The following is a 23,943-nucleotide window of genomic DNA, read 5'->3' as shown; positions in this document are numbered from 1 at the left end:
AGACTCCCCCACTATAGGAAACATCCTCTCCATATCCACTCTATCTGTGTCCTCTGGTCCTAGACTCCCCCACTATAGGAAACACCCTCTCCACATCCACTCTATCTGTGTCCTCTGGTCCTAGACTCCTCTACTATTGGGAACATCCTCTCCACATCCACTCTATCCGTGTCCTCTGGTCCTAGACTCACCCACTATAGGATACATCCTCTCCACATCCACTCTATCTGTGTCCTCTGGTCCTAGACTCCCTCACGATAGGAAACATCCTCTCCACATCCACTCTATCTGTGCCTTCTGGTCCTAGACTCCCCCACTATAGGAAACATCCTCTCCACATCCACTCTATCTGTGTCCTCTGGTCCTAGATTCCCCCCACTATAGGAAACACCCTCTCCACATCCACTCTATCTGTGTCCTCTGGTCCTAGACTCCCCCACTATAGGAAACACCCTCTCCACATCCACTCTATCCGTGTCCTCTGGTCCTAGACTCCCCCAGTATACGAAACATCCTCTCCACATCCACTCTATCTGTGTCCTCTGGTCCTAGACTCCCTCACGATAGGAAACATCCTCTCCACATCCACTCTATCTGTGTCCTCTGGTCCTAGACTCCCTCACGATAGGAAACATCCTCTCCACATCCACTCTATCTGTGTCCTCTGGTCCTCGACTCCCCCACTATAGGAAACATCCTCTCCACATCCACTCTATCTGTGTCCTCTGGTCCTAGACTCCCCCACCATAGGAAACATCCTCTCCACATCCACTCTATCTGTGCCCTCTGGTCCTAGACTCCCTCACGATAGGAAACACCCTCTCCACATCCACCCTATCTGTGCCCTCTGGTCCTAGACTCCCTCACGATAGGAAACACCCTCTCCACATCCACTCTATCTGTGTCCTCTGGTCCTAGACTCCTCTACTATTGGGAACATCCTCTCCACATCCACTCTATCCGTGTCCTCTGGTCCTAGACTCACCCACTATAGGATACATCCTCTCCACATCCACTCTATCTGTGTCCTCTGGTCCTAGACTCCCTCACGATAGGAAACATCCTCTCCACATCCACTCTATCTGTGCCTTCTGGTCCTAGACTCCCCCACTATAGGAAACATCCTCTCCACATCCACTCTATCTGTGTCCTCTGGTCCTAGATTCCCCCCACTATAGGAAACACCCTCTCCACATCCACTCTATCTGTGTCCTCTGGTCCTAGACTCCCCCACTATAGGAAACACCCTCTCCACATCCACTCTATCCGTGTCCTCTGGTCCTAGACTCCCCCAGTATACGAAACATCCTCTCCACATCCACTCTATCTGTGTCCTCTGGTCCTAGACTCCCCCACTATAGGAAACATCCTCTCCACATCCACTCTATCTGTGCCCTCTGGTCCTAGACTCCCTCACGATAGGAAACACCCTCTCCACATCCACTCTATCTGTGCCCTCTGGTCCTAGACTCCCTCACGATAGGAAACACCCTCTCCACATCCACTCTATCTGTGTCCTCTGGTCCTAGACTCCCTCACGATAGGAAACATCCTCTCCACATCCACTCTATCTGTGTCCTCTGGTCCTAGACTCCCTCACGATAGGAAACATCCTCTCCACATCCACTCTATCTGTGTCCTCTGGTCCTCGACTCCCCCACTATAGGAAACATCCTCTCCACATCCACTCTATCTGTGTCCTCTGGTCCTAGACTCCCCCACCATAGGAAACATCCTCTCCACATCCACTCTATCTGTGCCCTCTGGTCCTAGACTCCCTCACGATAGGAAACACCCTCTCCACATCCACCCTATCTGTGCCCTCTGGTCCTAGACTCCCTCACGATAGGAAACACCCTCTCCACATCCACTCTATCTGTGTCCTCTGGTCCTAGACTCCCTCACGATAAGAAACACCCTCTCCACATCCACTCTATCTGTGTCCTCTGGTCCTAGACTCCCTCACGATAGGAAACATCCTCTCCACATCCACTCTATCTGTGTCCTCTGGTCCTAGACTCCCTCACGATAGGAAACATCCTCTCCACATCCACTCTATCTGTGTCCTCTGGTCCTCGACTCCCCCACTATAGGAAACATCCTCTCCACATCCACTCTATCTGTGTCCTCTGGTCCTAGACTCCCCCACTATAGGAAACATCCTCTCCACATCCACTCTATCTGTGCCCTCTGGTCCTAGACTCCCTCACGATAGGAAACACCCTCTCCACATCCACTCTATCTGTGCCCTCTGGTCCTAGACTCCCTCACGATAGGAAACACCCTCTCCACATCCACTCTATCTGTGTCCTCTGGTCCTAGACTCCCTCACGATAGGAAACACCCTCTCCACATCCACTCTATCTGTGTCCTCTGGTCCTAGACTCCCTCACGATAGGAAACATCCTCTCCACATCCACTCTATCTGTGTCCTCTGGTCCTAGACTCCCTCACGATAGGAAACATCCTCTCCACATCCACTCTATCCGTGTCCTCTGGTCCTAGACTCCCTCACGATAGGAAACATCCTCTCCACATCCACTCTATCTGCATCCTCTGGTCCTAGACTCCCTCATGATAGGAAACATCCTCTCCACATCCACTCTGTTGAGACCTTTCACCATTCGATAGGTTTCAAAGAGATCCCCCCTCATTCTTCTACTCTCCAGCAAGTACAGGCCAACAGCAATCAAATGCACCTTGCAGAATAATTCTCATGAACCTCCTCTGGACTCTCTCCAATGCCAGCACATATTTTCTTAGATAAGGGGCCCAAAACTGCTTGCAATACTACAAGAGCGATCTGATCAACGCCTTATAAAGCCTCTACGTCTTTGCTTTTATATTCTAGTCCTCTCGAAATGAATGCTAACATTGCATTTGCCTTCCTCACCGCCGACTCAACCTGCAAGTTAACCTTTAGGGAATCCTGCCAAGTCTCTTTGCACCTCTGATTTTTGAATTTTCTCACCATTTAGAAAACAGGTTACGCCCTTCTAGTTCTTCTTTACCAGTTCTCCACTTTAGTTCTAGTCTCACTTAACCATTTTCCTGTCTCCATCGTAATTTTATCTGTTTCTATAAGGCCCGCTCTCATTCTTCTGAACTCCAGTGAGCACAGTCCCAGGCGACTCAGTCCCTCCTCGTAGGCTAACCCCTCATCTCTGAAATCGGCCCGGGGGCGGGGGAGGATCTATCAACACTTGGGTAGACAAGATCCAGTGAGGGACTTGGTGACTGACAAATTTCCTGGAGTTTTTCAAAGAGATGGGCAGGAGGATAGATGAAGGTCGGGCAGTCGATGTTATCTATATGGAATTTAGAATGGAGTGTTAGAAGGCTTTGGGCCTGTACTCACTGGAGTTTAGAAGAATGGGAGGGGGGTGTTCTCATTGAAATCTATAGAATATTGAAAGACCTAGATGTGGTGAGGATGTTTCCTATAGTGGGGGAGTCTAGGACCAGAGGACACAGATAGAGTTCATGTGGAGAGGATGTTTCCTATAGTGGGGGAGTCTAGGACCAGAGGACACAGATAGAGTGGATGTTGAGAGGATGTTTCCTATAGTGGGGAGAGTCTAGGGCCAGAGGACACAGATAGAGTGGATGTTGAGAGGATGTTTCCTATAGTGGGGGAGTCTAGGACCAGAGGACACAGATAGAGTGGATGTTGAGAGGATGTTTCCTATAGTGGGGAGAGTCTAGGGCCAGAGGACACAGCCTCAGAATAGAAGGATGCCCCTTTAGAATAGAGATGCGGAGAAATTTCTTTAGCCAGACAGTGGCGAATCTGTGGAATTCATTGTGTCAGGCGGCTGTGAGGCCCAAGTCATTGGGTGTATTTAAAACTGAGGCCGATAAGGTCTTCATTAGTAAGAGCTTCAGCGATTATCTGGAGAAATGAAGAGACTGGGGTTGGGAAAGGTTCTAAGTCAGCTATGTTGGAACGGCGGAGCAGACTCGAGGGGTCGAAAGGTTGAATTCTGCTCCTCTGTCTTCTCAGCCAGGGCAAGGTAGGTGGGATTCATAATTGGCTCGGTGGTTGAGTGCCATTTCTTGGTCTGGAGGCCCTGTGTCACAGGGGCCAATGCTGGGACCATTGCTGCTTCAAGATTCAAAAGCCAAATTCATTTGTCGCCTGCAAATCAAAAAAACCAGTGAAATGCCTCAAACAAGAGGAATTCTGCAGATGCTGGAAATTCAAGCAACACACATCAAAGTTGCTGGTGAACGCAGCAGGCCAGGCAGCATCTGTAGGAAGAGGCGCAGTCGACATTTCAGGCCGAGACCCTTCGTCAGGACTAACTGAAGGAAGAGTGAGTAAGGGATTTGAAAGGAGGAGGTGAAATGCCTTATTTGTGTTAGAAACCAAGGGGGTGATGGGGGCGGCCTGTCAGTGTGGCCTCACACTCAGGCGCCAACGCAGCCTGACCACAACGTTCGTCAGAACAAAACCAAACACAGCAAGCAACAAAGCAAGCCCTTTTCCTCCCTCTCACCCACCCGGCACCCATAGCATAGCCCCAGCACAGGCCACCTTCGGCCTCCAGCCCCCAGCGGGCTCGACCTCACAGGTGTCGGGCCTTCGACTCCCCCGGTGGCCTCACCGCTCTGGCCAACGGGTCACAACTTCGGGACTCCCGATCGGAAACCCGAAGGGCCTCGACCCCAGGACCTGCCGTTCACCACACGCTGGGCCCAAAACTCCGGCCTCACCGAAGGTAGGAACCCAAGCACTAGGCCTCGAACTCCGGCCTCACCGATTCGCGAACCCTGGGCGTATTCGGACCTCGTTCCTCTTCCTGCCCGCACCGAACTCCGACCCCAGAACCCACCGACAACTCTGCATTTCATTGTTTGTATCGTAGCTCATTTTCTATTTGGGTGTGAAGGTATAAGACCGCAGGAAAGCAGAATCCCCCATCCAGGCCAGGCTCCCTTCTCGCAGCTGCCATCGGGAAGGTGATACAGGAGCCTCCAGGTTCAGGAACAGTTGTTACCCCTCAACCATCAGGTTCCTGAAGCAGGGGAGATAACTCCACTCACCCCAACACTGAACTGATTGCACAATCTACAGACTCACTTTAACAAATCTCAAATCATGTTCTCAGTCTTTTAATTCGCACAGTTTTCCACCTTTTGCACATTGGTTGTTAGTCTGTCCTTTTTAGATATAGTTTTTCATAAATTCTATATTTTTCTTGAATAAAAATTGAATCTCGATGTGAAATACAGTGACAATACACTCAGTGGCCACTTTATTAGGTACGTCTAATGCTCGTTAATGCAAATATCCAATCAGCCAATCGTGTGGCAGGGACTCAATGCATAAAGCACGCCGACACGGTCAAGAGGCTCAGCCGCTGTTCAGACCAAACATCAGAACGGGGGGAGAAATGTGATCTCGGTGACTTTGACCCCGGAGTGATTGTTGCCGCCTGACCTGCCGAGTTCCTCCGGCGTTCTGTGCGCGTTGCTCTGGATTCCCGGCGTCCGCGGCATCTCTCGTGTCTATCGCGAAATTTGCTGTCTTGTGGCAGCCGTACAGTGCAATGCTTAAAGTTACATTACAAAATATATTTTAAAAAGAATAAATAATGATAAAAGGAGATCGAAATAGTGAGGTAGTATTCATGGACCATTCAGAAATCAGATGGTGGAGGGGAAGAAACTGTTCCTGAATCGTTGAGTGTGTGTCTTCAGGCTCCTGTACCTCCTCCCTGATGGTAGCAATGAGAAGAGGGCAGGTCCTGGGTGTGTGAGGGTCCTTAATGATGGATGTCGGCTTCCTGAGGTACAACCTTTTGAAGATGTCCTCGATCTTCTCAAACCCCTTGAGGGAGGTTTGACATGTCCCTGAAGACTCTAACAGATGCCCAGTGGAGAGAATGCAAACTGGCCAAATGCCTTAACTGGTTCAAAGGCTGACCTTCATCAGTACAGGTGTTAGGACAGTATGTGGGGGGTTGAAAGCCCCCGGGTGGGCGTGTTCAGACCCAACGTCTGCCAGACTGCGAGTCTGGGCCAGGGCCAGGACATTGGAGGACCAATGTCCCGATGTTTGAGACTGGAGGTCAGAGGCCCAAAGAGGCCTGTCCTGTGATTGCAGGCCTCCCTGTACGTGTGAGGGCTGGAGAGGGGCTGTTTTCGTTGCGTTTAGACCACAAGACACAGGAGCTGAATTAGGCCATTCGGCCCATTGAATCCACTCCAACATTCCAAGATGGCTGACTTAACGTCCTTCTCAACCCCCGTCTCCTGCCTTCTCCCCGTATCCCTTCGTGCCCTCTCGATATCCGAAGGGTGCCGTGGCTGTTCGCCCGAGCATTGTGGGAATGTTGGGTCGGTGCTGGAATGTGTGGCGGCCCACGTGCCTGCCCCCGGCACATCGCCGCACCGCGTCGGTTGTTAGCGTGAGCTACAAATCTGAATATGAGTCGTGCAAGATACTGGTGAGCCTGAACTGGGAGGATCGTGCTCAGTTCTGGTCACCCCTTTACAGAGCCCAGAGAAGTTTTACAAGCAGATCGAGGTTTCAAAGTTCAAAGTTATTATCAGAGTACATGTATATCACCATGTACAACCCTGAGGTTCAATTTCTGGCGGGCATTCTCATTGAGGGGGAGAGTGAGCAGCTTCAAGTTCCTGGGTGTCAAGATCTCTGAGGATCTAACCTGGTCCCAACACGTTGATGTGGTTATAAAGAAGGCAAGACAGCGGCTATACTTTATTAGGAGTTTGAAGAGATTTGGCATGTCAACAAATACACTCAAAAACTTCTATAGTTGTACCGTTGAGAGCATTCTGACAGGCTGCATCACTGCCTGGTATGGAGGGGCTACTGTACAGGACTGAAAGAAGCTGCAGAAGGTTGTAAATCTTGTCAGCTCCATCTTGGGTACTAGCCTACAAAGTACCCAGGACATCTTCAGGGAGCGGTGTCTCAGAAAGACAGCATCCATTATTAAGGACCTCCAGCACCCAGGGCATGCCCTTTTCTCACTGTTACCATCAGGTAGGAGGTACAGAAGCCTGAAGGCACACACTCAGCGATTCAGGAACAGCTTCTTCCCCTCTGCCATCCGATGGACATTGAACCCGTGAACGCTACCTCACTTCTTTAAATATGCAGCATTTCTGTTTTTGCACGTTTTTTAAAATCTATTCAATATACGTAATTGATTTACTTGTTTATTTAATATTATTTTTATTTTATTTATTACTATTATTATTTTTTTCTCTGCTAGATTATGTATTGCATTGAACTGCTGCTGCTAAGTTAACAAATTTCACGTCACCTGCCGGTGATAGTAAACCTGATTCTGATTCTGAATACAAAGAGTCACAATCGAAATGGTGAAAGACCACTCGTGACGAGGCAAACAGGCAATGTGTGAAAGAAAATAGTCTGTGGAAAGAAAAGTAAACAAATAAATAAATGACACTACAAGACATAGGAACAGAATCAGGCCATTCAGCCCATTGTGTCTACCCCGCCATTTCATCATGACTGATCCATTTTCCCTCTCAGCCCCAGTCTCCTGCCTTCTCCCCGTATCCCTTCTTGTCACGAAACTATCAACCTCCACTTTAAATACACTCAGCGAGTAGGCCTCCACAGTCGCCATGGCAACAGATTCACCAAACTCTGGTTAAAGAAATTTCTCCTCGTCTCCATTCTAAGTGGATGAGCCTCCTTTCAGAACCTGTGCCCCCTGGCCTTAGATTTCCCCCCCTCCTCCTCCACATCCCCTTCACATCCAGGCCGTTTCAGCATTCAATAGGTTTCAATGAGATCCCCCCTCATTCTTCTGAATTCCAACGAGTACAGGCCTGGAGCCATCAAATGCTCCCCACACAGTAAGCCTTTCAATCCCAGAATCATTTTTATCAACCTCCTTTGAACCCTCTCCAATGTCAACACATCTTTTCTTCGATAAGGGGCCCCAAAGCTGCTCGCAACGCTCCAAGTGAGGCCTCACCAGGGCCTTGTAAGGCCTCAGCCCAGTGAGTCTGCTCCACCGTTTCACCATGGCCAATCCTGAACACCAAACTCCTGCCTTCTCCCTGTAAACTTTCTCGGTGACCTGGCCCCCACAGCCGCCCGTGCCATGCAGAGTTGCTACCAAGCGATAAGTATCGAGAACGCGAGGTGAGGGGTCCTTGAGAGCCAGTCCATGGGTTGTGGGAACAGTTCGGCGTTGAGGCGAGTGAAGTTATCCCCTTAAAGAGCCTGCACCTGAACCTGGTGGTGTGGGATCTGAGGCTCCTGTACCTCCTTCCCGATGGCAGCAGTGAGAAGAGAGCGTGGGGGGCGGGGGGGATCCTTTTCCCCCGCGACAGACGCGCCCAGTGGCGGGGAGGGCTTTACCCGTGTTGGACTGCGCTGAGCTGTGGAGGGAGGTCGACCTGCCTCGCCGAGCAGTGATCTCGGAGGTGTCCAAACCCTGCAAAGGGGGCTCAGTAAGAGCGAATTTGCGCTGTCTTTCTCCCCAGGGAAAGGAAACCGAAAAAAAGACATACAGGGCAGAGGTTCAAAATGAGAAGTGAAAGATTTAGAAGAGGCGCGAGGGGCGACTTCTTCACTCAGAAGGGTGGACAGCGCATGGAAAGAACAGCCAGAGGAAGTGGCTAAAGTTTTAAATAGATGCCCGGACAGGAATAGCCTCCCTTCCCCTCCCCGAATCTTTTTATTCTGCCATCTTCGCCCTTCCTAGTCCTGGAGAAGGGTTTCAGCCCAAAACATCGGCTGTCTATTCACGCCTAATGCTGCCTGACCTACTGAGTTCCTCCCAGCATTTTGTGTGTGTTTCTATGAGTAAGGCTGCAGGTGATTTGAAAAGAGATGGCGTCACTGACGGTGAAGGTGGTTACCAGGATTTTCAGAAGGAATTTGACCAGCTGGGTTAGTGGGCCAGAGTGGTAAAGAGAGTTTAATTCAGATAAGTGCTAGGTTTGGCGAGACAAGTTAGTGAACGGTTGGACTGTGGGGAGTGCTGTAGACCGGAGGGACACAGGAGTACAGGTACAGGGTTCCCTGAAAGAGGCGTCACAGGTAATCAGGGAGGTGAAGGTGGCCTTTGGTGTGCTGACCCTCATCTGTCAGGGCACTGAGTACAGGATGTTATGTCAAAGTTGTACAGTTCCGTGCAAGTCTTAGGCACAAGTCAATAAATTCTGCAAAGCGAAGATGCTTTCAAAATAATGATTTTCGGAAACTTTTCATTCACAAAAAAATTATGATAAAGAGCAGTAAACAGTAAAAAAAAACTTAAATCAAATCGATGTTTGGTGTGGCTAGCGTTTGCCTTTAAAACTGCATTAATTCTCTTCGGTACACCGCCGTGGAGTTTTATTAGAAAATAGGCTGGTACGTTGTTCCAAGCATCTTGGAGAACTTGCCACAGTTCTTCTGCAGGCTTTGGCTGCCTCGCTTGCTTCTGCCTCCCCAGGTAACCCCGGACAACCCTAATTGGGGCTCTGCGGAGGCCAGTTTTATAAGAAATCCCCCCATCACCTGCCAGCTTGTCCTCTTCCCTCCCTCTCCCCCACTCCCCCAGATTCTTACTCTGGCTTCCACCCCATTTCCTCTCCGGTCCTGGCGAAGAGCCTCAGCCCAAAACGTTGACCCTTTCTTCATTTCCGTAGATGCTGCCCAACCTGCTGAGCACCTCCAGCATTGTGTGTGTGTGTGTGTGTGTGTGTTGCTTAGGAAAGATATGGGCAAATGGGACTGGCTGAGATGGGAATCTTGGCTGGCATGGAAGAGTTGGGCCAAAGGGCCTCATCCGGTGGCGTCGTGACTTGCAGCGATGGCTCACAAGTTACAGCTGACAAGCTGAAGAGGTTAGGGCTTCATTCTCCGGAGCGGAGGGAGACGAGGGGAGATTTGATGGGGGCCGGCACGGTGGCCTAGCGGTTAGCACCCCGGTTTACAGCACCGGCGACCGGGGTTCAAATCCCGACCCTCAGTCCAAAGACGTACCGGTTGGTAGGCTAATTGGTCGTTGTAAATTGTCCTGTGATTAGGCCGGGGTTAAATTCAAGCTGGGTGTCAGGGCTGGAAGAGCTGGAAGGGCCTTCTCTCTGCTCTATCTCAGTAAATATATAAATATTATGAAGGGCATAGAGAGGGTAAGTGCTTTTTTTCCCACAGAGGTTGGGTGAGACTGGAAAGGTTAAAGGTGAAAGGGGAAAAGTTTAAGGGGAACGTGAGGGGGGAGATTCTTCACTCAGAGGGTGGAACGAGCTGCCAGCACAAGCGATGGATATGCGCTCGATTTCACCGTTGAAGAGAGGTTTGGACAGGGACACGGATGGGAGGGGCTGTGGTCCATGTGTGGGTCGATGGGACCAGGGAGAGAAATGGTCTGGGCTGGACTAGACGGGCTGCAGAGCCTGTCTCTGTTCTGTAGTTCTCTTCTGACCCGTAGGTTCGGGGCTGCATTGGGTCGGAAGAATCAAAGGCACGTTTAATATCACCGACGCGCCGTAAAATTAGCTGCCTCGTGTGGGAGAAGGGTGCACGAGAGAGAACTTACAAGGCCGTTGCCGGGCCTGGAGAACACGGGTTGGAGGGAAAGGTTGAACAGGTTAAAGGCTTTACTCCCCGGAGGGTAGGAGAGGTTTCAGAGAGGTGCACAAAAAGATGAGGGGTATAAGCAAGCAGGCATTTCCCACTGAGGTGAACTGGAGGTCATGGGTTAAGGGTGAAAGGTTAAGGGGATCATGAGAGGGAATGTCTTACCTCAGAGGGTGGTGAGAGCGGGGAACGAGCTGCCAGCACAAGTGGTGGATGGGAGCTCGACTTCAACGTTGAAGAGAAGTTTGGATGGGTACAAGGGTGTGGAGAGACTAGGCAGATGAATGGCTTGAGACCGACAGGGAGGGCCTGCATTTGTACTGGGCCCAGGACTGCTTCAAACAACCAAACCGTTTTAATTTCTCAAAGAATGAAGCAGGAAACACAGACCACAGTCAGGCAGAGGGAATTGGCACCGATATTTTCAAATGACAGCCTTTCCTCAACGACGCACAGAGGCTGTGACTGATCTCGGGCATTTTCTGTTTTAATTTCAGTCTTTCCAGTTCTGTTTTATGTAAAGTTTTCACCTCTTTCAATGTTTTTTTTTTAAATTTCCGAGTTGGTGCGATATCGAAAGGGACGTTATGTGAACGCAGTTGCGGGAAGGAAGGTTGAAGAGATATACTACACGTGGGAGGAGGGAGAACTGAGGGAGGGGCGGTGAGGACGGAGTGCTGAAGGAGGGGTGGTGAGGAGGGAGCACTGAGGGAGGGGCGGTGAGGATGGAGTGCTGAGGGAGGGGTGGTGAGGAGGGAGCGCTGAGGGAGGGGGGGTGAGGACGGAGTGCTGAGGGAGGGGTGGTGAGGAGGGAGCGCTGAGGGAGGGGCGGTGAGGACGGAGTGCTGAAGGAGGGGCGGTGAGGATGGAGTGCTGAGGGAGGGGCGGTGAGGAGGGAGCGCTGAGGGAGGGGCGGTGAGGATGGAGTGCTGAGGGAGGGGCGGTGAGGACGGAGTGCTGAGGGAGGGGTGGTGAGGAGGGAGCACTGAGGGAGGGGCGGTGAGGATGGAGTGCTGAGGGAGGGGCGGTGAGGAGGGAGCGCGGAGGGAGGGGCGGTGAGGACGGAGTGCTGAGGGAGGGGCGGTGAGGAGGGAGCGCTGAGGGAGGGGCTGTGAGGACGGAGTGCTGAGGGAGAGGCGGTGAGGAGGGAGCGCTGAGGAAGGGGCGGTGAGGACGGAGTGCTGAGGGAGGGGCGGTGAGGATGGAGTGCTGAGGGAGGGGCGGTGAGGACGGAGTGCTGAGGGAGGGGCGGTGAGGATGGAGCACTGAGGAAGGGGCGGTGAGGACGGAGTGCTGAGGGAGGGGCGGTGAGGAGGGAGAACTGAGGGAGGGGCGGTGAGGACGGAGTGCTGAGGGAGGGGCGGTGAGGACGGAGTGCTGAGGGAGGGGCGGTGAGGATGGAGCACTGAGGAAGGGGCGGTGAGGACTGAGTGCTGAGGGAGGGGTGGTGAGGAGGGAGCACTGAAGGAGGAGTGGTGAGGACGGAGTGCTGAGGGAGGGGCCGTGAGGAGGGAGAACTGTGGGAGGGGCGGTGAGGATGCAGCGCTGAGGGAGGGGCAGTGAGGAGGGAGCACTGAGGGAGGGGTGGTGAGGAGGGAGAACTGAGGGAGAGGCGGTGAGGACAGAGTGCTGAGGGAGGGGCAGTGAGGATGGCGTGCTGAGGGAGGGGCGGTGAAGAGGGAGAACTGAGGGGGGGCAGTGAGGAGGGAGCACTGTAATGAGGAGGGAGTGCCGCACTGTGGGATAAACAGGGAGGAGAGAGCACTGCACCGTGGAGTTTTCGACGACAGTTCCTGTTGGGATGAGAACAGAGGTATCTCCTGTTGGGATGGGAACAGGGGTATCTCCTGTTGGGATGGGAACAGGGGTATCTCCTGTTGGGATGGGAACAGGGGTATCTCCTGTTGGGATGAATTTGGTCAGTTGGTTTATTATTGTTCCGACGTACAGGTTGTTTAAGTTCGTCATGGCCAGGAGAGGGAGGTAATGGGGACAACCTCCCACTACCTATTAAATGCTCCCGATGGCTTGTGTCTCAAATGGCCTCTGACACCCGGTCCAGCTCCCGGCCTTCACGTGTGGCTTAGCTACTGAGCCCGGCAGAACCGTTTCTACTGACAGGAGAAGGGGCAAAGGCGGGCTACTGGTGCCTTAAAACCAGCCGCTCTGGGCAGATGCGGCTGCACCCACTCGTGGGGAAGGTTTCGGGAGTAAACCCCGAGGGAAAAATCTAAGGCAGCCCTACGGTGAGTTCAGCGCTAACCGCAACGCCACTGGTGCTGGACTGTATCGGTCCCCGCCGTTCCTTTTGGCTCACCTGACGGGCAGCAGCTTTCCCTCCATACCGTACTGCCCGGGCTCGCGTGTCCAGACGCAACATCCATAGCCGACCCTGACCGACGGCGGCTTCGACTGAGGGACAGCGAAAATCTTCATTTCACACGCTGCCCGTACAAGACCGTTTCACCAGATCAGTACATGGAGGGTGGGACAAGGGGAAAAGCGGCAGGTGCAACACACCCAGAATGCTGGAGGAACTCAGCGGGCCGGGCAGCATCTGTGGACGTTTCGGGCCGAGTCTCTTCATCGGGACCTGATGTAATTGACACCCTGCTGAAGGGTCTCAGTCCGGACCGCCAACTGTCCTTTTTACTTCCCATAGAAGCTGCCTGGCCTGCTGAGCTCCCCCAGCGTTTTTCAGTGCGTCCCTAACGAGGTAGATCGTGAGGCCAAGAATCTATCTTATCGACCGAGGAGATCACTCAGTAATCTGATAAGGTCGGGGCAGAATCTGCCCCTGAGCCTAGTGGGACGAGCTTTCAGGCTTTTTGTATCTTCTGCCCGACGGGAGAGTGTCCAGGGTGGGTGGGGGGGGGGGTGGTCTTTGATCATGCTGGCTGCTTTACTGAGAGAGTGAGATGTGTGTGTGTGTGTGAGAGAGAGATTTCTACATTCTCCCTGTGATTGTCCGGCTTCCCCCGGGTGCTCAGGTAGCCTCCCAAATCCCAACGACGTGCGGGGTGGGTGGGTTGATGGCCCCTCTGCTGTGTGGGTGAGGGGTGGAGCTGGTGTGACTGGGAGGATACGGAGCTCGCATCATCGACGGTCGCGGAACGGAGGCCAGAGGTGCCCAGGCAGACCTTTCAGCCAACAGTACTGTTCCGGACTAACCAAACTGCTGAGTAAAAGCCATCTCCTCTCCTCAGCCGACACGACGTCCACATCCCCCCATTCCGTCCATATCCACACGCCTATCCCAACACCTCTATCATACCCGCCGCTACCACCCCTGGTAGTGCGTTCCACACACCCACCACTCTCTGTGTAAAAAAACTTGCCTTGCACAACTTTAAACTTCTCCCCTCTCACCTTTAATGCACACGTCCCCTGGTGTTAGACATTTCACCATTATGCCTCTCATAATCTTACAAACCTCTGTCAGATCTCCCCTCGGCTTCCAACGCTCCAGAAAAAACAACCCAAATTTGTCCAGCCTCTCCTGATAGCATCCGTTAGTCTTGCGAGGCCATGGATCTGCGCCTGGAAAGTCTTCACTCCCCAGGGCGCAGGCCTGGGCAAGGTTGTATGGAAGACCGGCAGTTGTCCATGCTGCAAGTCTCCCCTCTCCACGACACCGATGCTGTCCAAGGGAAGGGCACTGGGACCCATACAGCTTGGCACCGGTGTCGTCGCAGAGCAATGTGTGGTTAAGTGCCTTTCTCAAGGACACAACACACTGCCTCAGCCAAGGCTCGAACTCACGACCTTCAGATCATGCTCTCTAAACCAGACAGCATGCTGGTGAACCTCTTCTGCACCCTCTCCAAAGCCTTGACATCCCTCCTATAATGGGGTGACCAGAAATGTACACAATACTCCAGGTGAGGTTTAACCAGAGTTTAATAAAATTGCAATGCAGCTTCCTGTCTGTTGAACCCAGCTGAGCGGCTTCACCGCTCTATCATCTTGTTTAGCCGGCACAGACTCGATGGGCTGAAGGGCCCACTTCTGCACTGTACCTGCCTGTGACTCAATGAGATCTCCTCTGGGCCCTAATCACAGCCCGTCCTTCCCCTCTCCGCCCCTCGCTGAACCACCGTCCCTGTTGATTGTCCTCTCGGGGACGTCACGTCGCAGTTGTCTGGGACGGAGCCTGGAGTCTGGGGTGCAGTTCTGGTCACTCTGTCCGTAGGAAGGGATGCCGCTATTTACGAGTTTGTCCCCCGGTGGCGGAGGGAGGGACAGGGTGCCGATCGAGCGTCAGGCTCCTCGAGTGCTGTTGGAGTCACGCTCACCCAAGCGAGTAGGGAGTGCTCCCTCCCACCCGCAGCCTGTGCCGTGGAGATAGGTGAGGGCCGATGATGGTAGTGCGGCGGATGCTGTGTGTATGCGGAGGGTGTCCCGTCATGCCTCTGACCTGTGCCTGGAGTTGGGGAGCAGCCTTTGGAGTGTCAAGAGGTGGCCACCAAGAGGAATCAAATTTGCTCTCTCTCCCTGTTCAGCATCTCTTCCTCTTCCTCCTCCTCTCTCCCTTTCTTCCCCTCACTTCCTCATTTCTCTCATCTCCCCCTCTCTCTCCCCCCTCTCTCCCCATCTCTCTACCCCATATCTCACTCTCATCTGCTCTCTCTCCCTTTTTCTTTCCTACCATCCTGCTCCCTCCTCTCTCCCTCCCTCTCTCCTACTCTCCCACCCATTCCGTTCTCCCCCTCCTTCTTTCCTACCCTCCCTCCCCTCCTCTCTCTCCCTTCCTCCTTCTCCTCTCTCTTTCTCTCCTTCTCTATCTCCCTCCCTCTCTCTCTTTCTTTCTCTCTCTCTCTCTCACTCTATCTATCTATCTCTCCCTCCCTCCCTCTCTCTCTTTCTCTCTCAGTCACCCACACACCTACCTGGGTAAAAGGTCAGCATATGTAAACTTTAGTCAAACCGAGAGCCTGCACCGTTCGGCAGTGACGCCAGTGCGAGCGGGTACCTTCCCTGAGTCAGCATGAGAAAAGGAGCAAAGGGGTGGGGAGAGAGAGCACAGCTCGCTCCTGGGACGGAGAGGCACACAGGGCGTCCGTCTCTGCTATGCTCAGCCGGCGGCCTGCTCGACTGAGGCGGGAGGAAGTCCGTCCCCTGGGGCAGAGATGTCGGAAGCAGGAGGGCAGAGGTATGAGTTAAGGAGTGTGGGAGTCAGAGTCAAGTTCATTGTCATCTGCACAAGTCCACGCATGTACAGATGCAGCAGTATTGCAGGCACAAAGCACCAGACACTCGACGTTCACAAGTAAAACATCAGCATAAATCGTTCGCACTTTTTACGAGAAACCATCGCTTTGAACGACAAACCCCACTGCAGTGCGGTACCGAGACGGTGATTAGGGCTGTGCCGGTCGGTTCGAGAACCGAATGGTCGGAGGGAAGCAGCCGTTCCTAAACCTGGTGGTGTGGGGCTTCTGGCTTCTGGACCTGCGAGAAGATGCACTGTCCCAAATGCTGGGGGATTTTTTTGATCGGGGATGTTGATATTGTGCACAATTTTGGTCTCCCACCTACAGGAAAGATATAAGTAAGGTTGAAAGAGTGCGGAGAAAATTTACAAAGATGTTGCCGGGTCTGGAGGACCTACGGCAAAAGGAAAGATTGAATTGGTGAGGACTTCATTCCTTGGAGTGTAGAAGATTGAGGGGAGATTTGATAGAGGTGTACAAAATTATGAGGGGTAGAGATCGGGTAAATACAAGCAGGCTTTTTCCACTGAGGTTGGGTGGGGCTACAACTAGAGGTCATGGGTTAAGGGTGAAAGGTGAAAAGATTAAGGGGAACATGAGGGGAAATTTCTCAACTCAGAGGGTGGTCAGAGTGTGGAACGAGTTGCCAGCACAAGTGGGGCATGCGAGCTCGATTTCAACATTGAAGCGAAGTTTGGATAGGTACATGGATGGGAGGGGTGTGGTCCCAGTGCAGGTGGATGGGAGTAGGCAGTTTAAATGGTTTCAGCACGGACTAGATGGGCCAAAGGGCCTGCTTCTGTGCTGTACCTCTCTATGACTCCACGATTCTATGTTGCCCTCTCTTTCCATTACATTTCGTATTGGCTTATTATTGTCACGTGTAAGGAGATACAGTGAAAAGCTTGCCTCGTATATTGTCCATATGGGTCAGATCATTGAGGTTGTACAAGGGGAAAAACTAGAACAGAATGCAGAATAAAGTCACAGAGAGAGTGCGGTGCAGGGAGACAATAAAGTGGGACATCACAACGAGGTAGATTGTGAGGTCAAGAATCCATCTCATCGAACTAGGGAACCATTCAGGAATCTGATAACGTCGGGGTAGAGGCTGTCCTCGGGCCTGGTGGGGCGAGCTTTCGGGCCTTTGTATCTTCTGCCCGACGGGAGGGGGGAGGAGAGAGAGTGTCCAGGGTGGGTCGGGGGGGGTGGTCTTTGATTACACTGACTGCTTTACTGAGACAGTGAGGAGTGTAGACAGAGTCCACGGAGGGGAGGCTGGTTTCCCTGATGAGCTGAGCTGTGCCCGCAACTCCCCGCAGTTTCTCACGTTCACAGGCAGAGCGGTTCCCGTCCCGAGCCGGGATGCATCTGGGTGGGATGCTCCCTGTAGTTTGTTCGTTCATTACGTGCCATGTTGTGGGACATAGGAGATCATGGTCTTTCCAAGACCGTGATTGTTCTTGGCAAATTTTTTCTACAGGAGTGGTTTGCCATTGCCTTCTTCTGGGCAGTGTCTTTACAAGACGGGTGACTCCTTTTCATATATATAGGCATCCGTTAGTCTCGTGAGACCATGGATTTGTGCCTTGGAAGGTTTCCAGGGCGCAGGCCTGGGCAAGATTGTATGGAACACCGGCAGTTACCCATGCTGCAAGTCTCCCCTCTCCACACCACCGATGTTGTCCAAGGGAAGGGCATTAGGACCCATACAGCTTGGCACCGGTGTCGTTGCAGAGCAATGTGTGGTTAAGTGCCTTGCTCAAGGACACAACACGCTGCCTCGGCTGGGGCTCGAACTCTCGACCTTCAGATCACTAGACCGACGCCTTAACCACTTGGCCACACGCCAACACGTGACCCCACCTCCACCCCCTAGCCATTATCAACACCCTTCAGAGACTGTCTGCCTGGCGTCACCGGTCGCATAACCAGGATTTGTGATGTGCACTGGTCGCTCATACGACCATCCGCCACCAGCTCCCAAGGTTCCACGTGATCCCGATCAAGGCGTTAAGCAGGCGCTGGCCTTGTCCAAGGGTGACCTCCAGGCTAGCGGAGGGGAGGAGCACCTTACACTTCCTTTGGTCGAGACGTACCTCCACCCCAACACCCTGCCTCTCTTTAGTGCCTCAATAAAAGTTGGTAAGAATCTACGGGGACGTGCCGAACTTCCTTAACTGGTTGGTGAGATTTCTTGGCTGTGACATCAACGTGGTGGGACCAGGAATGGCTATAGTTGATGTTCACACCGGGGATCCCGGAGCTGTCAGCCCTCTCACGCTCAACTCTGTGTTGATGTAGACAGGAGCATTTTCACTCCCCCCACCCCCGCAGGTCCTGAAGTCAACGGTGCAGAGGGACATGCACATGGGGTTGTTGAGCAAAGTCCACTCCTTTCTGCAGCTCCTCGACGCATGCACAGCAATGCATGTGCACAGGCGCAACAGGAGACGTGCAGCAGCATCGCGGATGCGTTGCATCAGATAAACAGCTCAGACAGACTTGGCTGGGGAGGGGGTGGGGGCTGATGTTTTTGCTGCTGCCTCTGCAAAGGGAGGGGGGTGTGTGGTTTCGAGTCTTCAATGTTTCTCTCATTCATCATACGAGGAACGTTTGATGGCTCTGGGTCTGTACTCGCTGGAATTCAGAAAGATGCGAGGCAGGGGGATCTCATTGAAACCTTTCGAATGTTGAAAGGCCTGGACAGAGTAGATGTGGAAAGGATGTTTCCCATGGTGGGGGAGTCTAGGACGAGAGGGCAAAGCCTCAGGATAGAGGGGCGCCCTTTCAAAACAGAGATGCGGAGAAATTTCTTTAGCCGAAGGGTGGTGAATTTGTGAAACTTGTTGCCACTTGCAGCTGTGGAGGCCAGGTCGTTGGGTGTATTTAAGGCAGAGATTGATAGGTTCTTGATTGGACATGGCATCAAAAGGCTTCGGGGAGAAGGCTGGGAACTGGGGTTAGGGAGGAGACAGAAAAAAAGGATCAGCCATGATTGAATGGCAGAGCAGACTCGATGGGCCGAATGTCCTAATTCTGCCCCTATGTCTTATGGTCTTGTGGTCTTCTTGTTTCGTGGGTGTCTGTGAAGAGTAAGAATTTCAGGTTGTATACTGTACACATTCTCTGATGTTAAAGGAACTTTAATCTAAAACGTAAAATCCATAGCGGAATTAGATAAACAGCGTCTTTTTCAGCATTCACATGAAAAATATCACTTACACATAAATTATACGCACTTTTTAACAAGAAAGCTCAACTAGAACAGCAAAGATTCGAAGAATGTGTGTTATCGTGGTGCGTATACAGAATAAAACACGTATTCAGTTCTACACAACGGTCACGGTGTTACTATCCTGAGCTGGTGATTAGGGCTGTGCCGTTTTGTTCAAGAACTGAACGGTTGAAGGGGAGTATCAAGTATCACATTGCGATGCTCTTGGAAGGAGAGGCCTGCTGGACCTAATATTACTTGACACCTTTATACACTAAAGATCAAAGTTAACAGCAGGACAATTTTACAGTTACAGTGTATCTACAATGCTTCCTTTGGTTTACGTGCAGTTTCCACTCTCCTCCAGCTTCGCACCCACGCTCCAGACACCCAACATGAAAGTCAATTCCCACCGACTCCGAGCCGAGTTCATGCTTACGCAGGCTTCTGTGGTTAAGTAGAAGGTTATTGTTCAGAGCTGCATCTTAAATTCAAGCTACAATCCACAATCAGATCTGAAGACTGGTTGGTGTTAAAATTTTAGTATTTGCTAAATACCATAACTCCAGAATATGCCCTAACATTGTGCCGACCTCTTAACCCACTCCAAGGTCAGACTAACCCTTCCCTCCCACATGGCCCTCCATTTTTCTATCATCCACGTGCTTATCTAAGCCTCTTACACGTCCCTGATGAATCTGCCTGTACCATCACCCCTGGCAGGGTGTTCCACACTCTCTGTAAAAAAACTTACCTCTGACATCCCCCCTACACTTTCCTCCAATCACCTGAAAATCATGCCCCCTCATATTAGCCACTTCCACCCGGGGACGAAGTCTCTGGCTGTAAACTCTAGAAAGATGAGCTTTATTTGTCACGTGTACATCGAAACGTATAGCGAAACACGCCATTTTGCATCGCCGAACTAACACGGACCGAGGATAGGGTCAGGCAGCACCAACACAGTGCACCCGCGACCCGCTGTCCCTAACCCCTACGTCTTCGGAGTGTGGGAGGGAACCGCAGCACCCGGGGGTCCCTTGGCATCACCCTCCCTGAACGAGAAGGCTTCCGAAGGAGACTGAGGCAAGCAAGGCTCACTCCCTCCCCCACCCACCTCCACAACCCCCACCATCTTAACTGCGTTTTACAGGAGCACCGTTGAGAGCGTCCTGACAAGCTGCCTCTCCATCTGGTCTGCAAGCAGCCGAGCGTCAGACTGAAAGTCCCTACAGAGGACTGTGAGAACGGCCAAGAGGATCATAGGGGTCTCCCTACTGTCCATCAGGGACGTTTATCAGGAGTGCTGCGTATGCAGAATCCTTAGTATTCTCAAAGATCCCACCCATCCATCCAGCATCCTCTTTGACTTTCTACCATCAGGCAGGAGACTCCGATGCGTAAAGACAAGAACGGTCAGGGTGGGAAACAGCTTCTTCCCTCAGGCCATTAGGCTTCTGAACTCCCGGCCGCGTTGCATTTGAAGTTAATTCACTGGTTAATCTGTTCTGTACCTGACAATATTTAATATTGATGCACTTTAGTTTGTTATTTATGTGTGATTCATCTGTAGATTTAATTCTTACCTTCCTAAGTTACTGTGTGTTCTGTGTGCTTTACACCCTGGTCTGGAGAAACATTGTCTCATTTGACGGTATACATGTACATGGTTAAATGACGATAAACTTGACATGATAGATCCCACGTAGTCACGGGGAGGAACGTAGAGACATCGGCGGGAGTTAAACATGCAAAGCATTGTGCTGGCCTGCACAGCACCCTGCCACCCTCTGCTGTGGTTTGGATGCCCCTTGTGGTCTTGTGTACCTCTGTCAAGCTGCCCTCGAACCCGGTGAGGTGGAACTTCAGGTCTTTCCACCTCCTGCTGGTGGTCGTGGCTCCAGGCGAGATACGGGGCTGGTTCAGCTCCACCCTGCACTGAACTAAAGGGTCCGTGGACGGACTCTCTTTGCAGACTTGAGCTCAGAGCGCGATGCCCTTGCGTTTGCTATTTGCATGATTTGTCTTTTTTTTCTCTCTCTCTCTCACATTGGGAGCTCAACAGTCTTTTTGTTAAAATGGGTCTCTCTGCCGAAGGGTCTGGGGCCGAAAGGTCGACTGTTTACTCTTTTCCAGAGATGCTGCCTGGCCTGCTGAGTTCCACCAGCATCTCCTTTGTGTGTGTTGCTCGGATTTCCGGATTTCCAGAATCCGCAGATCTTCTCTTGTTCCTTTGTTGAGCGGGTCTCAAGTTTGTATAATGTCTTCACACTTTGATAATAAATGTACCTTGAACTTTGGTAGGCTCAAGGAGAAGGTTTGGAGATCTGAGGACGAATTTGTAACGCCCCCAGCCACCCTCCCGGAGTTGGGTTGGGGTCTGTAACTCACTTCCCTGGGAGGCAGAGTATATGGGCGAATGTTCGATCCGTCGGACTGGTGAACTGGGTCAGACCCAAAGCAGCGATGGTCCATCTCCCTCCACAGACGCTGTCCGACCTGTCGCCTCCCTCTGGATTCATGTGTGCTGCTCCACCTCAAGGGCTAGCAGGGACCGGGTGGTCCGAGTGGCCTGTTTCCGCACTGTGTGACCCCGAGAAGGGCGAGACCTCTGACCTGATGTGAGGGCAGTGAACAACCTTTGAGGCGGAAGGTAGGAGAGGGGTAGTCAACGCCGGGGATTGGGTGGGGGAGGGGTCTCCCTGAACAAGGGGCACACAGAGACACAGGGGAATGTGCAAAGTAGACATGCAGATGCTAACTCTCTTGGTCTGTGGGTCCCACACCGGCCCAGAGCCTACAGACGCAGGGGGCAGGGTGCATAATCTTTGACCCCAGAAGGTCACGACACAGAGTCAAGAGCCATTGACTGATCGTATTCCGTCCCATCGCACACTTCCAGGGTCAGACACAGAGTGAAACTCCCTCTACACCGTCCCATCACACACTCCTGGGGTCAGACACAGAGTGAAGCTCCCTCTACACCATCCCATCACACACTCCCGGGGTCAGACACTGAGTGCAGCTCCCTCTACACCGTCCCAACACACACTCCCAGGGTCAGACACAGAGTGAAACTCCCTCTACATCGTCCCAACACACACTCCCGGGGTCAAACACAGAGTGAAACTCCCTCTACACCGTCCCATCACACTCCCGGGGTCAGACACAGAGCTAAGCTCCCTCTACACTGACCCATCACACACTCCCAGGGTCAGACACAGAGTGAAGCTCCCTCCATACCGTCCCATCACACACTCCCAGGGTCAGGCATAGAGTGAAACTCCCTCCATACCGTCCCATCACACACTCCCAGGGTCAGGCATAGAGTGAAACTCCCTCTATACCATCCCATCACACACTCCCAGGGTCAGACACAGAGTTAAGCTCCCTCCACACCGTCCCATCGTACACTCCCGGGGTCAGACACAGTGAAACTCCCTCTACACCATCCCATCACACACTCCTGGGGTCAGACACTGAGTGAAGCTCCCTCTACACCGTCCCAACACACACTCCAAGGGTCAGACACAGAGTGAAACTCCCTCTACACCATCCCATCACACACTCCCGGGGTCAGGCATAGAGTGAAACTCCCTCTATACCATCCCATCACACACTCCCGGGGTCAGACACAGAGTGAAACTCCCTCCGCACCGTCCCATCACACACTCCCGGGGTCAGACACAGAGTGAAGCTCCCTCCGCACCGTCCCATCACACACTCCCAGGATCAGACACACAGTGAAGCTCCCTCCACACCGTCAATTCTCACACTCCCGGGGTCAGACACAGAGTGAAACTCCCTCCACACCGTCCCATCACACACTCCCGGGGTCAGACACAGAGTGAAGCTCCCTCCACACCGTCCCATCACACACTCCCGGGGTCAGACACAGAGTGAAGCTCCCTCCGCACCGTCCGATCACACACTCCCGGGATCAGACACAGAGTGAAGCTCCCTCCACACCGTCCCATCACACACTCCCGGGGTCAGACACAGAGTGAAGCTCCCTCCGCACCGTCCCATCACACGCTGCCGAGGTCAGAGAGAGTGCAACTCCCTTCGCACGGTCCCATCGCACTCCCTTGGGTTAAATTGTGAAAGACACAGTTTTTCTAGAAAGCCACTTCCTTTTTCTGTTGGTTCCTTTGGGAACCGGCTGGCCTCTCTCTCGAGTACACGGTTCCGACTGAGAGACTCGCAAAACCTCAGGAGATCCCCGGCTCAGCTGAAGAAAGAGAATTCACTGGGTAGCGTGGCAGGTCAGGCCAGCACGGCGATACAGAACGAGGGCAGGTGTCCTTCGGCGACCCCCGAAAGCCGGTGGTCTTTCCTGGTTGGCCGCCGGTGATCAGCGGCGCTCTGCAGGGGCAGGCGTTGGGATCGCTTCCGTTAACACTGTATATCAGTGATTTGGACGATGGAATTGATGGCCTGGTGGTCACGTTTACAGACAATGTGAAGATAGGTGGAGGGGCAGGTAGTGTTGAGGACTCTCACAAATTGGGAGAACGGGCAGATGGAATACCGCGTCTGTCGGGAAGTGTACGGTCACGAACTTTAGTAGAAGGAATGAAACCATAGACCGTTTTCCAGTGGGGGGAGAAAATTCAAACATTCGTGGGGCAAAGGGATTCCCTGAAGGCTAACTCGCGGGGCTGAGTCGGAGGTGAGGATGCGATGTCAGCTTTCATCTCGAGGGGACGGGAATACAAAAGTGAGGATGCGATTGTGAGTCATTGGTCAGACCACATCTGGGGTATTGTGAGCTGCCTTGGGCCGCTCATCCAAGAAAGGGTGGGCTGCCGTTGGCAGAGGTTCGGGGAAAGATAGCGAGCAAGAGCCCGGGAGTGAAGGGGTTAACATACAGTGCCGTGCGAAAGTCTTAGGCACCCTAACCATATATGTGCGACGATAAATTCTCCTGA

General features: G+C 52.5%; 1 protein-coding gene across 3 annotated transcripts in view; it reads left to right on the top strand.

The window, feature by feature from the left end:
* The window catches only part of LOC134339745 (transcriptional-regulating factor 1-like), a 160,246-nt gene that overhangs the window by 80,852 nt on the left and 55,451 nt on the right, over positions 1-23,943 (top strand). Inside the window, exon 1 of one of the 3 annotated variants that reach the window (XM_063036493.1) lies at positions 21,574-21,665. The exons of the other annotated variants lie outside the window; for them this stretch is intronic. The gene's annotated coding sequence lies outside the window, so the exon portion shown is untranslated. Of the gene's footprint in view, positions 1-21,573; positions 21,666-23,943 lie in introns of those variants that run through there. 3 annotated transcript variants of the gene reach the window in all.

The sequence above is a fragment of the Mobula hypostoma genome, chromosome 30, assembly GCF_963921235.1.
Source record: "Mobula hypostoma chromosome 30, sMobHyp1.1, whole genome shotgun sequence".
Lineage (NCBI taxonomy): Eukaryota > Metazoa > Chordata > Chondrichthyes > Myliobatiformes > Myliobatidae > Mobula > Mobula hypostoma.
Note: the sequence above shows the minus strand (reverse complement) of the source record. Positions and strands in the feature narration are given on the sequence as shown.